This window comes from Phodopus roborovskii, unplaced genomic scaffold (genome assembly GCF_943737965.1).
Source record: "Phodopus roborovskii unplaced genomic scaffold, PHOROB, whole genome shotgun sequence".
NCBI classification, from domain to species: domain Eukaryota; kingdom Metazoa; phylum Chordata; class Mammalia; order Rodentia; family Cricetidae; genus Phodopus; species Phodopus roborovskii.
This window is the reverse complement of record NW_026126461.1, coordinates 15376643-15389069: the sequence shown is the minus strand read 5'-3', so window position 1 is coordinate 15389069 and position 12427 is coordinate 15376643.

Sequence of the window (12427 nt, the reverse complement as noted above, 5' to 3'; positions counted from 1 at the left end):
AATAAGAATATATTGATGTTACTGGATTATTACATGGAAAATATATGTGGATTGTTTAGAATTTCAGGTGTCACCCTCTCCGACATGATGTACCAAACTCAATTCTCTATGTTGTCCAAAACTCGTCTGGCTACTATCGTGCCTGAGATTCTATGATAAGCCAGTTTCACAGAGACAAAGGCGCCTTGCCAATGGTAAATAGAACCTTCTTTTGCATTTTTAGACTCTTCTCTCTGGGGTGGCGGGAGAGGAGCTACGTGGTCATTGTGTTCCTGTGCGGACAGATCTTGGGGAAACCTCAATCCCACAATTATTAGACTTGGTAGCTATGAAGATGTCCCACAGGTCATCGAAATAGCAGGCTGCCAGTGTGGAAGGGACATTTTCCCTGTGAGTTTGCTGACTCTCATGCATAGGACTGCCACAGCAGAACATGTAGGAACTGGGATCTACCTGGGGACTCTAATCCTTGGGACAACAGAAGAAAATGAAAAACATGGAGTTACTTTATGAAAACTCCTTACCCTCATGACATAGCCTCAGGCAGGTGCTCATCTTAGAGCACACACCTGACAGGCCATGGGTAGAATACTAGCTCTTGGTTTCTGGAATAGAACAGGAGAGGAGGGACTTGTGTAGCATGGGAAGGTATATGGCCGGGCCCCAATCTTGGCAGAGGTGCTTCAGTCAAGTTCAAGATTCTGAGGAGCCTTTCGGGGTGAGGATCTTGCCCTTGTGTTTCTCCGAGTCTCTCTCCTGCTCTGATTCATAGGTGATATCTGTGTCAATTCCAAGGGCGGGGAGCACCGTTTGAAAACGCTGTGGCTTCCGTAGGTCTTACTTGGAATCGTCTGTGGAATTTGCTCATATTTGGTGAACCATGTGAGTTTCTGAATATCTTGTGGTGGGTGACTTCTGTGATGAAACTGGTAAAGGTGGTGTGTGAGTGTTTTTATCGCCCAGAGACATGACCTGGAAATCCTTATGTTCCTGTTAGGATGCGTTCCCGCAGAATAGGAATGCTGTCCCCTAAGCAGGGGGTGGGGTGCGGTGCCTGATGCTCATAACTCAGAGAGCATCCTGCCCATTCTCTGCCATTATCCTTTTCATATCCTATTCTGGGGAAGGGTTTGGGAACTTGGAAGGCTCAGTTTCAGTGTCTAAATCTAACATTAGGCTCGTAACAAAAGTCAATGTGCATTGACATACCTGTCTCCTTCCCAGTGTGCGGTTTGTGTGTTCTTTTGTGTTGGCATTTGATGACTGTTTTGATCTTTCAGATGGTTTCTGGGCCTCTCCTTCTGCAGCCCCCATGATTCCCCCACAGCATGTTCAGTTATTAATTCTGAAAAGGTGCAATAATGATGTGGCTGTGACCTTTGGGGAATGGGCATTGCTGACAAAGTGTTGCACAGATGCTTCTCTGTGCTTTCTATGATAGGATCTATGTGCCTGCCGGGTCACTGGGAAGCTACAGGAGTCTCACTTTATAGAACTGAGCCCACAACGCTACAGTAGAGAGCACCACCTACTTAGACTGAGGCTCTCTTTCTGAAGTCTGGCCTAGCAGTGAGGTGGAGTCTTGCTCCTCTCCTGACAGGTCCTTGGAAAATCTCAACCCAAGAACTGGAAACTAAACCAAGACAGGTATATATGGGTCACTAATAGTGCAACAAACAGAACCCTGGACTGTGGCGAGGAAAATACATGCAATCAGTTTTTCACTCATGACTGTCCCACGGGAAGTGAAATGTACCCCACACTGCTCACATTAACCCACAGTGGCCGTCATGACCTTTGTCCTTTCTGTGATAATGCAGAGGATCTTTGGAGACATTGGAACAAGACTGGTCCCCATAGGCTCATGCTTTTCAATATTAGTCCATAGTCCATGGAAGTGTGTGGGAAGGAAGAGGAGGTGTGTCCTTGTTGGAGCAGGTGTGTCACTAGGGGTGAATTTGAAGCATCAGAAATTCAAGTTTTTCCTAGTGATGCCCTCTCCTTCTCCTCGTTGAGTGAGAAGGTTTGCTCTTCGCTCCTCTACCCACCATGCCTTTGATTTAACAACATGGACATTGACTCTGTAATGGGAGGCCGAATTACACAGTCTCCTGCATACACTTCATGCCCGCTCGTGGAATCCTATTGCAGCAAGAATCAGAGGCCGATATTTACTTATTCACAAGGGGAAGCCAATATGATGCTTCAGCTGCCCTTGGAGTTGAGGATCCCAGCTCCATTCAGGCTTTTAGAAGGGGGCTCTTGAGTGGGAGCAATAACTACTCCTAAGCAGCTGGGATGTCCATGAACCACAACAATGACTAGGATGGCCCAATGTGCAGTTTTGTGAGAGACCTCCATAAAGGCGGGTTTCCTAAGCTGCAGTCAGGGCTGGGACAGGTATAGTGAGGTGCAGCTGCCCTAGAGTCACCCCACCCCTTCTGAGAGTGAGGCCACACCCATAGTCTGCTAGTAGCTCCAGGTACCTCCTGATTCAATGATCGGGTTTGTGGAGAATAGTTTGTAGGCTGTGTTCCTTCTGGATTTCGCACACAGTGGAATCACCTGGGCCATTGAAGATGTTAGTTCCGCATCGCCCTTTCTCCTAGGGTCCCCTCTACACCTGGTGTCAAGACCGAAGTCTTCCAGGTCACTCTACCCTCTGCATCAAGCTGGTTGTTTAGGGTCTTCTGTTGTCTATGCACAATGTCGTTGTCATGGCTGACATTATCTACTCGAATATTTTGAGCATCCCCCTCCCTCAGTCTGCCTACCGTGATACCGGTTGGAACAAGAAACTTCATGGGACATGTACTGTACCAAAATAAGAATGTATTGATGTTACTGGATTATTACATGGAAAATATATGTGGATTGTTTAGAATTTCAGGTGTCACCCTCTCCGACATGATGTACCAACCTCAATTCTCTATGTTGTCCACAACTCGTGTGGCTACTATCGTGCCTGTGATTCTATGATAAGCCAGTTTCACAGAGACAAAGGCGCCTTGCCAATGGTAAATAGAACCTTCTTTTGCATTTTTAGACTCTTCTCTCTGGGGTGGCGGGAGAGGAGCTACGTGGTCATTGTGTTCCTGTGCGGACAGATCTTGGGGAAACCTCAATCCCACAATTATTAGACTTGGTAGCTATGAAGATGTCCCACAGGTCATCGAAATAACAGGCTGCCAGTGTGGAAGGGACATTTTCCCTGTGAGTTTGCTGACTCTCATGCATAGGACTGCCACAGCAGAACATGTAGGAACTGGGATCTACCTGGGGACTCTAATCCTTGGGACAACAGAAGAAAATGAAAAACATGGAGTTACTTTATGAAAACTCCTTACCCTCATGACATAGCCTCAGGCAGGTGCTCATCTTAGAGCACACACCTGATAGGCCATGGGTAGAATACTAGCTCTTGGTTTCTGGAATAGAACAGGAGAGGAGGGTCTTGTGTAGCATGGAAAGGTATATGGCCAGGGCCCCAATCTTTTCAGAGGTGCTTCAGTCATGTCAAATGTTCCAGTTAGCCTTTCAGGGTGAGAAACATCCACATATTTTTTTCAGAGTCTCTCTCCTGTTCTGATTCATAGATGATATTGTCCAATCCAATGGCAGGCTGCACAGTTGCTGAGGATCTGTGACCTGGGCAGGACTCGCTTTGAATAGTATGGTCTTTGCTCATATTTGGTGAACCATATGAGTTTCTGAATATCATGTGGTGGGTGACTTCTGTGATGAAACTGGTAAAGGTGGTGTATGAGTGCTTTCAGCAGCCCAGAGACGTGACCTGGAAGTTCTTATGTTCCTATTAGGTGTGTTCCTGCAGAATAGGAATGTTGTCCCCTAACCAGGGGAGGTGCCCTATGCTCATAACTCAGACAGCATCCTGCTCAGAACACCCCGCCTCCATCATCCATATCTTATCCTAGTCTAGGAAAGGGTTTGGGACCAGAAGGCTCAGTTCCAGTGTCCAACTCTATCTTGGGTCTAGGGGCCCTGACATCGCTGTCCCCATCCAAATGGGTGGTTCAGGCTTTCTTTGGTATTGGCTTTTGATCACTGTTATAATCTGTTCAGATTGTTTCTGGGCATTTTTCTACTGCAGCCATCAAGTTTCCTCCTCAGCACATTCAGTTCTTGAGTGAAAAAGAAGCCACCGTGATGTGGATCAGGCAGGTCCATTCAGAGGCTGTGACCTTTGGAGAATGTGCACTTCTGACTAAAGTATTACACAGATACTTCACTATGCTTTATGTGATAGGAACTACATGTCTACTGGGTCACTGGGAGGCCACAGTAGTCTCATTTTACACAGTCAAGCACACAAAACTACAGTGGGAATCACCACCTACTTAGACTTTGGCTCTCTTTCTGAAGAGGCTGGTCTAGAACTGAGGTGGAGTCTTGCTCCTCTCCTGACAGGTCCAGGGAAAATCTCAACCCTAGACCTGGAAAGTAAACTAACATAGGGACATATGAGTCCCCAATGTTGCAAAAAGCAGATCTCTGTACCCCATACCCAGATCACAGTCATATAAACCTGCTGTTAATTTTGCACTCGCGAATGCTCAATGGGAACAGAAATGGACTCCACATTTCTCACATTAACCCACACTGGCTGTCGTGACTGGCCTTCAAGGACCTGTGTCTCTCCTGTGATGATGCTAAGGATCTATGGAGACACTGGAACAACAATGGTCCCCATAGGCTCCTGGGCTTCAATACCTGGTCCCCAGTTCATGGAAGTGTGGGAAGGATGAGGAGGTGTGTCCTTGGTGGAGCAGGGGTGTCACTAGGGGTGGGTTTGGAGCATTCAGAAGCTCAAGCCTTTCCTAGTGATTCCCTCCCTGTCTCCTTGTCATCAAAGTGGGCTCTTAGATGTTTCACCCACCACGCCTTTGCTTTCCCTACACAAACACTAACTGTAATATGGGAGTCTGTGTTAGACAGTCTCCTGCATAAGCTTCATGCCCCGTCAGGAACCCCTATAACAGCAGGAGAAAGGTAATGAGAACATTCCAGAAGCTTTTGCCTTACCCAGTCAAAGAGGCCAATACCTACTTATTCACAAGTCTTGACTCATGAGGCTTCAGAAGCCTTTGCAGTGGACGATCTCAGATCATTTCAGGCTTTTAAGAAGGAGGCTCTTGCGGCGAGAAGCAGTAAAGAGTCCAACCCCAGCTGAGATGCCCATGAACCACAACAGTGACCAGGATGGCCTGATACACAGTTTCCAGAGACCTCCAGAAAGGCAGCTTGTGAAGGCTGAAGTGAGGGCTGGGACAGACTTCATGAGATGCAGCTGCCCTAGAGTCAGGCCTGCTGCACGAGATGCCTCAATCATAGTCTGCAAGGAGCTCCAGTAAACCTCCTGACTTTTTTTAATAAGCTGGGTGGATTTGGGTGGATTAACCCCTGCCGTGTTAACAGATCTAGGGTGCCCTTATATTTTCTGGCTCATTGAAAGTCTTCTTACCACATCGCGCTTTCAGCTCAGTGCCCTGTATACCTGGTGCCAAGACTAAAATCCCCAAGCTGCACATGCCAGCATCACTGGTCCGTGTGCATGTAGCAGGGGGCTTTGGATCTTTGCGTCTTTATAGACAATGTCAAGGTCACATCAGTTCTCCTTGGCTGACATTATCTGCTCAAATATTTTGCACCTCTTCCTCCTGCAGCCTTCGGTCCTCCATTATAAGTTAGTTATTCCAAGTTTCCTCACAGGGCATGCTCAGTAACAAAATAAGATGATTTGAGGTTGCTAGAACCTATAATTAACAAATGATGTTTCGATGCTGTATTTTGAGTGTCACAATCTATGAGAAACTGGAAAAGAGGTACATCCTTTGTTCTCTGTAACTTTTATGGTCACCTGCTGTTAAGCAATGACAGGCCAGTTTCACAGAGCCAAATACACCTTTGCAAAGTGTAAATAGGGAATTTTAGGATAATTTTCTGGGGGAGGCAGACCATGAGGCTAGGTTGGCACTGTGTTCCTGTACAAATGGGTTATGGTGAATGTTCAACCCAGTAACTATTACACTCAGTCCCTATGAAGATGTCCTGCAGGTCACCTTAATAAGGGCGTCGCTGTGGAGGCACAGACATTGCTCCTGGGGGATTGCTGAATCTGATAGACAGGACAACTACAGCTGAACTTGGGAGAGCTGGGCTCTACCTGGGGGTTCTCCTTCTGAGGAAAACAGAAGATAATGAAATGCATAAAGATTCATTTACCGTCATGACAAACCCTAAGGCATGTGCTCATCTTAGCGCAGACAACTGAAAGGCAAATGGTAGAGCACTGGCTCTTGGCTTCTGAGGGAAAAGAGGACGGCATGCTGGTGGCATGGGAAGAGATATGGCCAGGGTCCCATCGTTGCAGAGCTGCTTCAGACAAGCCCAAGATACTGGAGAACCTTTCAGGGTGAAAAACATCCCCATGTTCAGAGTCTCTCTCCTGCTCTGACTCATAGGTGACACTTGTGTCACAGCTAAAGGCAGAAAGCACAGCAGTTAAGATGCTGTGGCCTGGGCAGGACTCATTTGGCATGTGGACTCTGTCATGTTTGGTGAACCATGTGAGTTTCTGAATATCTTGTGGTGGGTGACTTCTGTGATGAAACTGGTAAAGGTGGTGTGTGCGTGCTTTCAGCCGCCCAGAGACATGACCTGGAAATCCTTATGTTCCTATCAGGATGTTCCTGAAGAATAGGAATGCTGTCCCCTAACCAGGGGAGGTGCCCTATGCTCATAACTCAGACAGCATCCAGCTCAGAACACCCCCCATCATCCATATCTTATCCTATTCTGGGAAAGGGTTTGGGACCATTGAAGGCTCAGTTCCAGTGTCCAACTCTATCTTGGGTCTAGGGGCCCTGACATCGCTGTCCCCATCCAAATGGGTGGTTTAGGCTTTCTTTGGTATTGGCTTTTGATCACTGTAATAATCTGTTCAGATTGTTTCTGAGCATTTTCCTCCTGCAGCCATCAAGTTTCCTCCTCAGCACATTCAGTTCTTGAGTGAAAAAGAAGCCACCATGATGTGGATCAGGCAGGTCCATTCAGAGGCTGTGACCTTTGGAGAATGTGCATTTCTGACTAAAGTATTACACAGATACTTCACTATGCTTTATGTGATAGGAACTACATGTCTGCTGGGTCACTGGGAGGCCACAGTAGTCTCATTTTACACAGTCAAGCACACAAAACTACAGTGAGAATCACCACCTACTTAGACTGAGACTCTTTCTGAAGTCTGGCCTGGCAGTGAGGTGAGTCTTTCTCCTTTCCTGACAGGCCCAGGGAAAATCTCAACCCTAGACCTGGAAACTAAAACAACACAGGTACATGTGAGTCCCTCATGTTGCAAAACACAGATCCCTGCAGTATAGGGTTGAAAATCCAACCCAAACGACTGTCACATATACATGCTGTTAATTTTGCACTCGCGAATGCTCAATGGGAACAGAAATGGACTCCACATTTCTCACATTAACCCACACTGGCTGTCGTGACTGGCCTTCAAGGACCTGTGTCTTCCTGTGATGATGCTAAGGATCTATGGAGACACTGGAACAACAATGGTCTCCCATAGGCTCATGGGCTTCAATACCTGGTCCCTCGTTCATGGAAGTGTGGGAAGGAAGAGGAGGTGTGTCCTTGGTGGAGCAGGGGTGTCACTAGGGGTGGGTTTGGAGCATTCAGAAGCTCAAGCCTTTCCTAGTGATTCCCTCCCTGTCTCCTTGTCGTCAAAGTGGGCTCTTAGATGTTTCACCCACCACGCCTTTGCTTTCCCTACACAAACACTAACTGTAATATGGGAGTCTGTGTTAGACAGTCTCCTGCATAAGCTTCATGCCCCGTCAGGAACCCCTATAACAGCAGGAGAAAGGTAATGAGAACATTCCAGAAGCTTTTGCCTCATGGATCACAGAGGCTGATATTTACTTCTTCACAAGTCTAAGGGAGAATGATGCTGCAGTGGCCTTTGGAGTTGAGGCTCCAAGATCATTTCAGGCTTTTAACAAGGTGGCTCTTGAGGGAAGGAGCAAAGAACAGTCCCACTCAACTGGGACGTCCAGGAGACACAACCGTGACCAGGACGGTAGAATATACAGTTTTGTCAAGCACCTCCAGGAACGCAGCTAAGTGAGGCTGGGCCAGGCATCATGAGGTGCAGCTGCCCTAGAGTCACCCCAATGTAAGTGACACCACACCGATACTTCTGCAGGGAGCTCCAGTGTACCTACTGATTTAACAAGCTGGATTTGGGTACAATGGTTTGTTTAGTCTATTGTTTACACCAGATCTGGGCTACACTGATAGCTTCATTTTTCTGTCTTCTTGTAGCAGGGTGTTTGGTGACTGTGGTTCTCCATGGACAATGTCAAGGTCATATCAATGCTTCATGGCTGACATTATCTGCTGGGATACTTTACACACCCTCCCCCTGCAGCCTCATCCTCCATTATCACTTGGAACAAGTTACCTCAAGGGAAATAATGTATTGTGATAATATTGCAAGTGGAATATGTGTGGATTTTTAGTATTTTAAGTGTCACTCATTGACATGATGGACCAAAGGCTATTCTCTGTTGTTCACAACTCTTCTGGCCACTGGGTGCCTGTGAGGCGATGATAGGCCAATGGTAAATAGAATCTTGTATTGCATTTTTAGACTCTTCTCTCTGGGGTGGCAGGAGTGAGGCTATGTGGTCATTGTGTTCCTGTGCAGACAGGTCGTAGAGAAGCCTCAACTCGATAAGTATTAGACTCGGTAGCTATGACGATGCCCCACAGGTCATCAAGGTAAGAGCGCTGCGCAGGTGGCAAGGGCACTGCTGATGGTAGCTTGCTGAATCTCATGCACAGCACTGCCCCAGCAGACAAAGGGGCACTGGTGGCCCTAATCATTGGGACAACACAAGAAAATTAAAAGCAAGGGGACACTTCATAAAGATTCTTTTACATTCATGACATGTCTTCAGGCAGGTGCTTATCTGAAAACAGATGCCTAAACGTCCAAGAGTAGAGTACTAGCTCCTGGCTCCTGGGGAAGAACAGAAAAAGAGGGGCTTGTGTGGTGTGGGAAGACATGTGACCATGGTCCCAAACAAAACCCAGGACAGCCTAAACAACCCCATACAATAAAGCTCTACTTTAGAGCTATAGTAACGAAAACAGCTTGATAATGGCACAAAAACAGACAGGTAGACCAATGGAATCGAATTGAAGGCCCCTATATTAATCCATACACCTATGACCACCTGCTTTTTGACAAAACACCTAAAATTATACAATGGAAAGAGGAAAGCATCTTCAACAATTGGTGCTGGCACAACTGCATGCTGATGTGTGGAAGACTACAGATAGATCCATATCTATTGCCATGCACAAAACTTAAGTCCAAGTGGATCAGAGACCTCAACATAAATCCGGCCACACTGAACCTCTTAGAAGATAAAGTGGGAGGTACCCTTGAATGAATTGGTTCAGGAGACTGCCTCCTGAACATAACTCCAGTAGCACAGACACTGAGATTAACAATAAATGGGACCTCCTGAAACTGAGAATCTTCTGTAAGGCAAAGGACACAGTCAACAAGATAAAATGGCAGCCCACAGACCAGGAAAAGATCTTCACCAACCCCACATCTGTCAGAGGACTGATCTCCAAAGTATACAAAGAACTCAAGAAGCTAGCCATGCCATTAGTCACAGCACTCAGGAGACAGAGGCAGGCGGATCTCTGTGAGTTTGAAGACAGCCTGGTATACAAAGCTACGCAGAGAAATTCTATCTTGAAAAATGGAGGAGGAGGACGAAGAGAAGCAGCTAGGAAACAAACAGGACCCTAAGAGTGATATACATGGACCCCTGGAGAAGAAGAAAGGGACAAGATCTCCTGAGCAAACTAGGAGCATGGGGTGGGGGGGTAGGAGAAAGAGGAGGGGAGAAAGGGGGGGAGGAGAAAGAACATGAGGGATCAGGAAGGTCAAGTTGGGGGAAGAACAGAGGAAAGCAAGAAAAGGGATACCTTAATAGAGGCAGCCATTATGGGTTCAAAAAGAGATCTGGATTCCCAGGAATCCAGAAGAATGACCCCAGCTAAGAATCTAAGCAATAGTGGAGAGGCTACCTTAAATGTCCTTTCCCTATAATGAGAATGCTGACTACCTTAAATGCCATCCTAGAGCCTTCACCCGGTAGCTGTTGGAAGCAGAAGCAGAGATCCACAGCTAAACACTGAGCTGATCTCCAGGAATCCAGTTGCAGAGAGGGAGGAGTGATGAGGGAAGGGGACACCCACAGTAACAGCTGACCTGAGCAAGGGGGAGCTCATGGAGCCCAGTCTGACAGCCCGGGAGCCAGCACAGGACTGAACTAGGGGCCCTGAACGTGGGGAACAGTTGGGGGACCTGGGCAGTCTATGGGGCCTCTGGCAGCGGAACCAGTATTTATCCCTGGTGCATGAATGGGCTCTGGGAGCCCATTCCCCATGGAGGGACATATTCTCAGCCTAGATACACAGAGGAGGGCCTTGGTCCTACTCCAAATGATGTGAAAGACTTTGATGATCCCCCATGGAAAGCCTCACCCTCTCTGGGGAGTAGATGAGGGGTGTGATGGGGATTGGTGGGGGGAATGGGAGGATGGGAGGGAGACCAAACTGGTTTTGGTATGTAGAATAAGATTGTTTTAATTTAAATAAAAATTAATTTTAAAAACTCTGAATCCAACTCCTTTGTTCAACTTCTCCTGACCATTAACCATAACAACTTGTAACCAACCCCCCTAAACAATGACAAATAACTTATTAAATAAACAAAAAATACCAACCATACCTCTTGGGAATGTGGGTGTCATATTCCTAAATTCACTTCCTGCTGTCTGGGGGTTGACAGCATCTTTAGGGGACCCTGAAAAGAAAACTGTGGGTTCATTGTCATTCCTGGGAGGAATGTATCACTTGTCCATTCTGTCTGATGGGAGAGTGCTGGGCTTGCCTCAAGTCCTGGCTAGAACCGTGTGTAAGGCTGGACCATCTCAGCTAGGCAGCTCCAAACTGTCCTAAGTAGGTTGTGGTCCAAAGCTGATGTCCAGGTGGTGTTTTTCAGCTCTGTGGTGCATAGTCTCAGTGGAATCTTCCCTGTGGGGCTTAAGGCTGTGTAGCATGTCTGAGTGGACAACAGAGGTGGTGAACAGCCTGGCTGGAGACAGCTGCAGCTGCTAGTATGGAGGCTTGAGCTGAGAGGGCAGCCAGAGGAGGCGTAAGGACAGCCCACAATCCCGGGGGGGAGAGAGCCAGCTATCTGAAAAGCTCACGTGGGATCCTGCAAGGCAGAACCCGCTGGTCTAGGGCAGGTGAGTCTTTGGCAGCTCAGGTGCCCCTGGAGATTGGGGAGTCCAGTGCAGTCTGTTGCAGAGAGGCTGCAACAACAACAAATCCGACATTCCCTTAGAGGCATAGGGAAAAAGAGACACCCTGGCCAGCTGGGGTGTGACAGCAGTGTCCCCACACGGAGCTCTGATCTATGCTGGTGCGGCAAAGCCACAGGCAAGTGTGGCTTTCCTGAATTCGTGATCCATGTTGGGTGCCAAAATGGATCACAAGTTCTAACAGGTCTCAATTTTAAAAACAACATAAAAAGCCCGGAGTCAGATGCCGGGTTAAATGCTGAAAGATCAGAGATGAAAGAGCAATCACAGTCACACCTGACCCCAGCTCTCCTCCCTCCAGCCAGCCAGCTCACTTCCTGTCTGTCTGTACAGACCTCCGCACCTCTATGGTTAGCTAGTGCCTATCTCTGTTCGCTGACTCTCAGGCAAACTTTGTTAAGATTATAAACAAGTTATCACTGCAGTGGTGTCTGCCTCACATGTGGAGTTAAAGCATGTTTGCAGTCACAGAACAAACTAGAAGCATGGTTTTGGCCCGGTTGTCATAAATATCATGGTTGGAGTAGGAGGAGGGAGAGAATATGCAGTTTTCTCAAGGTTATTCTGAAGTAGAGTGACATGTTGATGAGCCAATAAGTCCTAGAGTTTAGGGGCATGGAGGGGTGAGGGGGCTGGAGGGGAGGGGCTGGGAGAAGGTGGGGGGACAGGGTCTAGCTGTGATCAGCTCACATCTACACATCCCTACCAAGGACAGCCATGGAATCCCTATGGAAAGACTTTCCAACTTAAAGGGAATCGGCTCCATTTTGATTGCTAAGTTGCCTCACAGCCTGACTATCCTGAGATTCCTAAATGAGCTCCCTCACAAAAAAAAAAAAAAAAAAACAAACAAACAAACAAAAAAAAACCCAAAAACAAAAACAGGCAAACAAAAGCAAAAAAAAAGTGAGGTAAAGGTTTCAAAGGGGTAGGAAAAATGAATATGATGTAATGATTTCACTAGCCCAAAGATAAATGAA